This window comes from Pelmatolapia mariae, linkage group LG18, assembly GCF_036321145.2.
Source record: "Pelmatolapia mariae isolate MD_Pm_ZW linkage group LG18, Pm_UMD_F_2, whole genome shotgun sequence".
Taxonomy (NCBI): domain Eukaryota; kingdom Metazoa; phylum Chordata; class Actinopteri; order Cichliformes; family Cichlidae; genus Pelmatolapia; species Pelmatolapia mariae.
In genome coordinates, this window is record NC_086243.1 from 23,481,132 (window position 1) to 23,492,119 (window position 10,988).

The following is a 10,988-nucleotide window of genomic DNA, read 5'->3' on the forward strand; positions in this document are numbered from 1 at the left end:
TGTTTGTGTGTCAAATTTGCATCAAACAAACGTTAATATTAGACAGCGATAACATGAATACACACAAAATGCAGTTGATGATTTTATTTATTAAGGGGGAAAAAAGCCGTCCACACATACCCCGCCTTGTGTGGAAAAGTATTTGCCTCCTCTTGTTAAATCATACATTAACTGTGATTAACTAAAGTTTTTGGAAAGCTCAGCTCAGTTTAACTAGCCACACCCAGGCCTGATTACTGCCAGACCTGTTGAATCAAGAAATCACTTAAAGTATAACCTGTGCGGCAAAGGGAAGTAGGCTAAAAGATTTCAGAATGCCGCGTTCTAAAGAAACTAAAGAACAGATGAGAAGAAAAGTTCTAAGTTCCAAGGTTTTTGAAACCACATTGAGAGCCATTATCCACAACTCATCCAGGAGGTCACAAAAGAACCCAGAGCTTCATTTAAAGAACTGCAGCCCTCACTCGTCTCAGTTATGATCAGTGTTGATGATTCAACAATAAAAAAAAGATGGACACAAATGTTTCAAGCCAAAAAAGAACAAAGGCTCGTCTCACATTTACTAAAAAACATCTGATAATCCCAAAGACTTTAGGGAAAATATTCTGACAAGTCAAAGGTTTTTGGAAGTTTTCTGTCTCGTTACATCGGGCATAAAACTAACAGCATTTTATAAAAGAACATTATATCAACAGACAAACATGGTGGTGGTGGTGTGACAGTCTGGGGCTGCTTTTCTGCTTCTTGGCTGAGACGACGAAACCATCATTTCTGCTCTTTATCAGAAAACCTTGAAAGAGATTGTCTGTCTCAAGTCTCAAAACAACAAGGAGTTTGTTTTGAAGTTGCCTACTCAAAGTCCAGACTTAAAATCCAATTGTGATGCTTTGGCACGACCTCAAACAGACCCGTGATACCTGAAAGCCCTCCAGCCTGGCTGAATTAAAGACATCCTGTAAAGAAGAGTGGGCCAAAATTCCTCCACAGTGATGTGAAAGACTTATTGCCAGTTATCACAAATTGCATTTTTCAGTTCTTGTTGCCAAGGGTGCCAAAGGGCATAACCTGCTATTAGTTTTACAGGGCAATTACTTTATCACTAAGTAGGTTTGGATAGTTTTTTTCTTCCCAAAAAAATGAAATAATCACTTAAAAACCAGATTTTGTATTTGCTCAATTTATCTTTGTCTAATATTAATGATCTGAGACATGCAAATGTGACAAATATGCAAACAAATAGGAAATCAGGAAGGGGAAAGATATTGTTTTTCATCATCACTGTAAAAATAAAAATGCTCCCCTCAGTTTGCACCATTTCAGGATCAAATGAACACTCAGACTGATGCTTTTCGCCCAACAAATGCAAATGGCACGCTGTAGAAACACATTACTTCAGACCAGGTGGAAGCTATTGCAAAGTGATACCGTACCTATTATGCATTGTTTAAGAAAGTAAAAGCTCAGGAATGAACTCTTATATCACCGCTGAAAGAGTTCCCTTTAAGAATTCCTTACAGAGGACAAATTACAATTGCTAACACAACACTCGCTGCTCTTCTTCATGGAGTCGGCGCTGGTGTTGTAATTCACATGGCACTAAAAGGGACGCCGTGTCTTAAGACCTGTTATCACCCGTGAGCTGAACCATGTTTACAAAAGGCAGATCTGTAAATGAGTCATGTACTTCTAGCTGATCCGAGAAGTTTTGGCAATGCTTGAAGGACAATCTTGTCAGAGAGGATTAAGTTCTGAGGTAGAAGCTGATAAAAGATTGTGATGCAGGAGAAGGGGGAGTAGTATTTTAATGTCAGCGAAGAGAGGTGAGTATCTATCATAGTCGTATTATATCCTTCCTTCTGAGCAGATTAAGTGAACAGCAGGTGCCACATAAAAACAGCCATCAAAACCAGAGTAATATTTATATGATCTCCCGTAAAGAGGCGCCGATGATTCTTTATTTGTGTCATTTATTTCCTTACAAGGAATTAAGCCATTCCTAGGAGGCCAGGGAAAATAAAAATCACTTCAGCATTCCTATTTCAAGTATGAGACATTTACGAGCAGCATCCTCCTCCGGGATGGAAATGTTGTATAAATAAAGGAAAAATATCGGCCAGAATGAATGAGATGCAAAATGGTGTGGAATTTTAGCCAAATGCACAAACCATCCCAATGATCTAGCATGGTTTTCCATTCCTTTTATTATAAGTCTAGACACTAGACAAATGGCTTGTCTTTTTTCTCCGCGCTGATACCCAGGGAACGTTTGTCTGGTGACAAACACTTGTTTGTGTACTGCAGTGCTCAGACAACAGTACCGACAGCAGAAAGCATCACAGATGTCGAGGAATTGTTTCATTATGCATGAGCCGCATTCAATTTTGTCTCTTTTTCCTCCTAAATTGTAACTACATCTGACTCCTCCTCACTACATGAAGTTTAGATGTTCAGATTTCCATATTTCAGAGCAGTTTAAGGATTTCTTTTCAAAGCATTCCACACATTATAATTCTGGGAAACAGCAGAAGGACTAGAAGTTGTTTAAGAAAATGAAATATATATATATATCATCCCTATACTCTTTGATAACAGGTGTAAATGCAGCATGTCGTTAAAGCAGTTGGACCTCCCGTTTTTTTTTACATTTAGATATAAAATCACATCATATACTCTTTTTTAAGCTGTCCTTCTTCTATATTCCACAAGGTGGGGCTGTGAAACGAGAAGGATGCCTCAAGTTCAGTGAAACTTTGAGGTGAAACCTCTATGGCAATAAATAAATAAATAAATAAATAAATAAATAAATAAATAAATAAATAAATAAATAAGAGGCCACCTTGCCTCTGTAAATATTTAACAATAATAATATATGAATAACAAACCTTTTTATTATTTAAATCTGACAATAAATTCATTTAAATGTAACAGTCTACACCCCCTTATTGTACTTCACTTGACAACAAAAAGCTTATTCGTGTGAAAAATAACAGTCATTACTTTATTAGCAGATTAAATCTGCAGACTAAATATCTAGCAGCAACTTCCTGTATACAAGACAAACAAACTGGAGTTTAAAATTGGGATTCATCGGTGTAATTATGACCCTAAAAAAGAACATTAATATCTTGGAGCTGAAGTGTGCCGTAAGATCATTGCTTCCTCTGGCCTTCCAGACCTACACCTTTCCTTTTTTCTTCCTCCCCTCCCTTTAATCCTCCACTGTTCCATCAAATCCCACCACTCCCAGTGATCACCCCACCGCAAAGCCCCTACAAACACTCATGCACACTACAAACACTCACACACCCAGCATTGAAAAATAAACATCCCTGCACGCACAGGCCTTTTAATATCTGACTCAAATCAAAAGCATTTTAACTTAAAACACCTCTCCCCTGCCTGTTTAGTGTGTGAACTGTGAGAGAGCCTATAGTTTACAGATTGCAAGGTGTGGAGCGTATCCTTATCCAGATGGGAACCAAAGACTAAATGGAACATTAAATAAACAAATAAATAAGAGCACCACAGCAAGTAGCACAGAGAGCATAAAGGAAGAATGCGGAGGCTGAGAAAACACTGTCAGCTTTACTGCCGATGCCTGACATATCTCAGCATGCTATCGGCACCGTTAATGTTCATTGCTGAAGCTCGCCCAGTTCTCAGTGGCATCTCTGCAGCTACATTCCTTCAACACGAACGAAACACTTCAATAGAACCTGGCTGACGAAGTGAGGTAGGCTAACAGCCGAGTGTTCACTGCTTGCAGAGACTCACACCGGAGGACATCACAAGCAGAAAACAAAACATCCCCAGTTCCATAAACTCACGCCACCCTGCTCGCAGAATGACCGTCATTATCTTCAACAGCAGAGGCAGTGCCATCCAAGATCTGTTTGGAGACAAACGTTGCCAAATCAAACCACCGTTTCCCCACTAGTGCTGTGGAATCAGCTCAATCCTGCAGCGGCCCAAGTGGATCTGGTTATGATATTCTGCCCCTCACTGTGATCATTTATGCCATATGCAACATAAACTAATCACCAACTAAGGTCTTTTCTGAAACACAAAGTGTGCACAAGCGTTTTTCAGTGATCCGCCATATGAATGTAATGAATTATTAATGATTATTTATGTTTTAAGCACTTAAATATTTATGGATGTGGAAGGCAAAATGAACATAAATTATGAATGAACAAGGAATGTACAACTGCATTTCTATGACTCATATACATCGATCTCTAAGAGAAAATGATTTATCCATGATCTAAAGTACCCACCCCCCCAAAACAAATCCTATATAAATCAAGTAATTTAATTAAAAATATTAACGCCCAGTGTCTTAGAGTAAGCATACTGTTATACAGCCAAAAAGGGATTGTGCTAATTTGTCTTTGGAGAGTTCAGGGTTGCTCAGGAAGAGGAGAAACACCTGCGCGCTGCAGTTGTTCAGGCTGTTTGGGTTCTCCAGAGTCATCGCTGCATCCTCCGTGCCTCTATCTTCCTCTAAAACTGTCTGAATTCACCAACACGCTGCAGCTGGACATGGGAGGGGGGTTGTAAAACTTTGGCATGTTTATTGTAGATCTTGTCAGTGCCGTTAGCAGCAACAGATGTCTTACATGCACTAACACTATTATCCCCCAAAACACTAATGTTGACAGGAATATTCCGGGGTTTTCCCTTAAATCTGCAAACACAAACAATCGTCTGTTTCGTCTGTGATGACTTTCTCCAGCATGCGGACAGCTTACAGTTTGCACAAGAAAGGTCCAAAAAGGCGACATTAAGGAGGGGATTATTGCGGTTAAAATGGTTTAACTGAGCGTCGCTCAACATCTTCTTGGTTCGGTTGTACTTAGCTGTCGGCAGGAGGCTTCCCTTCTTTCAATTTGGACTTTAATTACCTCCCGCTGGCCCGAAGTCTAACCTTCTTTTAACGCTCCATGAAATCACACAAGGAAAAACAAATAGCTGTAATGATTATTTCTCTGAAAATGTCAAACCACGGTGCAGGAGTGTTACAGATTCCTCTAGATTAATCATACTTTGTGATCAAATGGGTGCCATGTGTCATTATGTAGTTTACATTTCTCACCAGTGTTGCTTTGATTAAGCAGCTATCAACATTTCTTTCCTGCAGGTCTTCCAGTTCCCTGCTGTGGATGCATGTGCAGGCGCTTTGGTTTGACGTCCATTTGCTGGAGTGGTAAGTAGCGGAAATATCTGTTTATGTCAGAGGTAGAGATTCTTTTTCAGTGCAGCTATAAACATTTTTAAGCACATTTTTGAGGGCGAAGTATGAGAAGCGATCAGGAAATTGCAGAAAGAAAACAATGTAAATACAACATGCATGAAGTTTTTCTCTTCACTCTGGTGGTAACTGGAGTGAGGAGTTGTCATTTCAAGGGCGAAATTCTTTATATTTCAGATCTAATTGCATCCAAATGTTTGAGGGTACTGTGTGTTTCATGCAACAGAGGCATGCACTTCTCTGCTATTCCTGAAGCTTGACTTTAAAATAAGAATTCTTTCAAAATACAAACTGTTGAAATCATTTCACCCCCACAGCTGTAGTAAATACAGTAAGTCTCACTCAAGCTCAAACATGTGCTTGCTTGGCCAAATAAAACCCAAAGGGGTTTTTTTTGTTGTTTTTTTAACTCACAAATATACAAAAGTTTTCACGGACCGTAATCTCTAAGAACTGTCTCTGTTCAGCTCTAAACTCAGATAACTGAAGCCGACTCCTCAGTTAACTTCAAATACCTGCAATCACGGTTTACGGATGAGCTCCAAGAGGTGGCGTTGCCTCATTTAAACCCAGTAGAAACTTGTAGAAGTTGTGGCGTCTGGAGTTTGCTGGGATTTGTGTCTCCTGGGTATAACAAGCACTTCATGCATGTATAACTCAGGAAGAGCTTTTCCTGCTTAATTTAGTGGGTAGTCGGAGGATGAATAATGGCGACAACACATTAAATTTTAGATATCTTGCAGCCACGGTGAAATCCAGAGTATAAATTTTAAGCAAAACAAGCACACCTGACATACATTACCATGATTTCTGTCCACTACAGCCTCACTGGGCTGTTCATCATAATAAGTCAGAGCTGGCATCTGCTCACCATGCAGATACCTCAAACAAATACAGCTCTTGAATTACCTTCCCATGAGAGGTGTATTTCCAAAATAATACAGTATATACTACACTCGTGTTGCCACATGAGAAACCCTCTGACTTTAAGTTAAAGCCTAAATGACAGCACAGATGCTCATACAATATTGAGCAGAGTTTCAGGAACTGTTCTTAATTAGCTTCACTGATTAAACCACATTCCCTTCTCCGTCCTTTTTCCACAGCCATTTTTTTTTTTACTAATTCTAGCAGGAAAATCATCAGTAAACTGGAATAAAATAATGGTGTTCCATTTCAGTATCCCAATAAGTCATAGCAGTGAACCCATCAAATAAAAATAGTAAACACAACTGTTCTTTACCTACAATAACATGAGACAATACCAATCAACCCTATATCCTACAAAGTTCCAGGACTCCACCATAGAAACCCAATGATGTAGGATTTTTACCCATATTTGCTGATTCAAAACTGAAAACTTTCAGGCAAATGAAAGATAAACAGATTTTCCTAACATTTGTTTTACGTATGTAGTTACTAACGAGCCCTTACCAACGATTACTTGTTGATACTCTAGTTGGTTGGTTGTTGTGTTTGTGGCTGTTGCTGCACAGTGTCCTCTGGTGGACAAACTATGCAACACCAACACTGACAACTTAGCTGAAGGGTGTTTCTCCCGTCTCTCCTTTACTTTTTAAAAGTTGATTTATTGGCTATTATAAATGCAGGTACTGATATAGTAGTACATCAGTATAGAGGTATTATCAGCCTCAGTCGAGCTCTACTCCATCCATAAAGTACTCCTCCAAAATCATCTCCTTGGATAGCAGCAATGTTTTGAGTGTGCTGCTTTTAGATTTACTATGCTGGCAGACACAGGAAACCTTCTTGGAAAGACACGTATGGATATGCTGTCCGGGAGGAGCTGGGCTGCATGTGCAACAAAGCTAAACTAGAGAAAAATCAATCAGGTAGGATATGGGGTGCACGGCAGTTTATGTCCATCGCCTCCAGTGCTCCTATTGTCACTGTCTTCTGCACCAAAGCAGGTAAAATGGAGTCACAGTGGTTTATGCTTCCCATCAGGACAAATAGATACCGCTGAGGTTTAACTGATTTTGTGTTATACTGTGAAAATAAAGTGTTCCCTTAATTTTTTGAGCAGTGTATTATATGACCAAACATACTCAAATGCTCACACTTAAAGAGGGTTGGATTAAAGTTTGCTATAACATCTTAACAAAGACAAAGTTCACTTTTTAAACACAGCCTCACTAGAGACTTATTTGAAATTACATCAGTTTGTTTGTAATTTCAAGTAAAAGCTCAGTAAATGCAAACATTACTTAGCCTATTGATGAAACAATTGAGCAATCAAGCTTAATGCTTTATTTAAAGTAACTACATTGGAGGGTATACCCCATGGACTAGCCTACCGATCTTCCCAGCCATTCAGCTACAAGTTGTGGTGATGTGGATGCCTAAAACTTGTTGATAGTAATGTGCAGTGTAAACACAGGATATTTGTATCACAAAGATGATACCTCAGTGAAACCAAATGTAATGGGTTCTAATTGTATCTAATATTAGATTTTGTCACTGTAGACAAATGCTGTTCAAATGCTCAGAGACAATTCTGAAGTCTTGTCAATTTACTACATTTCAGCAGCTGTTCATGCAGTATTTAACTTGCAAGTTTAATTTTCCGTGGCAGAACATTGCAGGCACACCAGAGTGCAATTATAAATGCAAACAATGCTGCCCGCTAATACAGGGATTCAAGGTATACAAAAGACAACAAGCCCTACCTTTCTGGATTCTTCCACTGAATACTGCTGTTTGGTGTCTGAGTCACAGACGGGCACAGCTCTACTCAGCTGAGAAGAGCCTACTATACATGAAAATCTGGTACAGAATGGGGCTTCCAGGTCAACCTCCAAGGGACTAAATTTAAACTAAAGGTATAATATTTATGGTTAGCTAAGCTATATTGCTGCTGTTTTACATATGTGGTATACGTTAACAAGATTGTCACTGACCAAATTTAACAAGCTAAGCTATTAGCTTAGCTAGTTAGCTATTTTTTTTGCAGTGTAGTCTAGTAAGCTAACAGTTTTGCAGTGTAGTTTTTAGTAAAACTAAATCTGCACTTAGTATCATTTTGTACTACTACTACTACTACTACTAATAATAATAATAATAATAATGCTTATTATGTTTCTTAGGTTTCTTATTCTAAACAGAAAATGAGTAAACAAAGACATCAGTCAACATTTCGAAGTGAAAATGAAAATGTTAGGGGATTATTTATTGTACATCAGAAATCCTTAAGCTGTAAAATAAATAAATGCCCTTTATGTAAAAACCTTCCCATGAAAAAGGTTATGCCCATTCTGTAGATTATCCAGTATAACTGGACTGCCTTTTCTCGTGAATTCTCGTGTGCAATGTTTTCTGTTTGATTTTTCAATGCTACAAGCACAAACAAATTTATCTCCACCTACACTGTATTTAAGTGGAGGCAGATGTTGAGAAGCTGGGTAAATCTAAACCTAAACTTTCTGCTTTTCTAAATACTATCGGGTACTGACAAAATTTGTTTTGTTTTGTTTTAGTTACAGCACAGCGTTGAGATGAGCCTACTTTTTAAGGGTATTTCCCTGTAAGAAAATGCTCTTCAAGTGTTAAGAAAGCATTCTACTAAACCAAAAGCTGCATGGTGGTCAAGAAAAAAAGTAAGGTTGTTTACTTCTACCTGAAAAAGTTTACTTCTTGAGACAATGTTCTGGGCTTGGAGGGATGCATTTATGCATCTTAGAGAAAAACATTCCCTGAAGACTAGCTTGCTTATAAAGAATTGTGGGATTTCACTGAGAGGATTATTTGATAGTGTTTTAAATTCTCCCCACATCAAAATCTCCTCTTGACTACTGTTTCTGCAGCACTCTGCCCCCAGGGTCTCCGCTCCCAGTCAGTTCCTACTGAAAACTTTAAAACAGGTCTCAAATTTACAGTTTAGCTTATTTCTAGTTGGTTAAACGGTTTCTCAGACTGGAGTAAACAATGGATCTTGCCGGGGATTATGTTGTCCCTCAGATTAACACGTCTGAATTATGATGTTGTTTTTTAATGGCAGGATGGTGTTTGATGCGTTTTTAATACTCTTTTGTTTAGTTTTTGTGAAGTGCTTTTGGAATGTTTTGACAAAAAACAACATTATAACCACAGTGTTTCATATTGAGATGAAGACCGGCCTTCCTTTGTTTAATTTCTAAATCTCAATAACTGAAAGTAAATACATTCACAGGCAGTACAATGTTTGCTGTTTTGTTACTCCCTGTCACAAATAGACTGGGTGAAAGCTCTGTGGGCTGCCTCGCTATTGCTGTTCAGCACCACAGAGCTGCTATAACAGATTACAGTGCTGTGAAAAAGTATCTGACTACTTCAGATTTTGTAGTTCTTTTGCATATTTGTCACACTTACAGGTTTGAGATCATCAAACAAATTTTAATATTAGACAGAAGATAACATTCAAAAATTGTTTAATGATCTCAAACACGTAATCTCAAACATTGTAATAGTAGACAAGGATAATGTCTGTGCATTATTATCCCGGTACTCTGGCTTCCTCCCACAGTTTAAAGACATACAGTTAGTAGGGTTAGGTTAACTGGTGATTCTGAATTGCTCATAGGTGTGAATGTGCATGTGAATGATTGTCTGTCTTTTTGTGTTACCGTGCGACAGGCTGGTGACTTGTACAGGGTCTACCCCACCTCTTGTTTTATGGTTGCTGGGATGGGCTCCAGCCTTCCCGCAACCCTGAATTAGACACGTCTTAGAGAATAAATGGCTGGGCAAAGATAACCCGAGTACATACAAAATGCATAGAAAGGCTTACAAAGCCATTTCTAAGTCGTTGGGATTCTAAAGACCTGCAATGAGACCCATTATCCACAAATGGAGAAAACTTTATGCGTTGGTGAACCTTCCCCGGAGTTGCTGGCCAACCAAAATTACTCCTTAAGCACAAGACTTGGGGGAAAAAAAACCCTTTGTTCACTGACCAGACAAAAGTGCTACTTTTTGGAGGGTTTGTGTAAAACTAGCCAGCATTTTATAAAAAGTCATCATCCCTAAAACAAGGTGCTACTTGTGTAATGATCTAGGACTGCTTTGCCACTCAGGGCTTGGATGACTTAGTGTAATTGATGAAACCATGAACTCTGCTCCATAAAATCCTGAAGGTGAATGTCTAGCTGTGATTTCATAAAGCTCAAGCACATTTAGTTAGATTCAGCAAGACAATAATCTGAACATATCAGCAAGTTCACCTCTGAATGGCTCAAAAGAATAAAAGGAAGGTTTTGGAGTGGCCAAGTCAAAGTCCAGACCTAAATTTGATTGAGATGCTCTGGCACGACGTTAAACAGACCACAAAAACCCTCCAATGTGGCTGAATTAAAACAGTTAAAACAACAAGAAAAAAAGTGGGCCAAAAATTCCTTCACAGTGATACGAAAAACTCATTGCCAGTTTTCATAAATTCTTGATTGTAGTTCTTGCTGCCAAGGGTGGCACAACCACTCATTAGGTTTAGGGAGCAATTTACTTCAACATTGGGCAGGAAGGTTTGTATACCTTTTGTTCCCTTTAATAAATGAAACGATCATTTAAAAACAGAATTTTCTTTTTGCTTTCACAGAGCACTGTATACACTATCATGACAGTGGCGCTGCATATTTAATCTGCTAGTTTATTTCTTGTAATATGATCATAAGCCAATCCTGCCTTCACCAAAGACATCACCTTCTGTTTGAAATTTCCGCAATTATCAAGAGGATGATACATT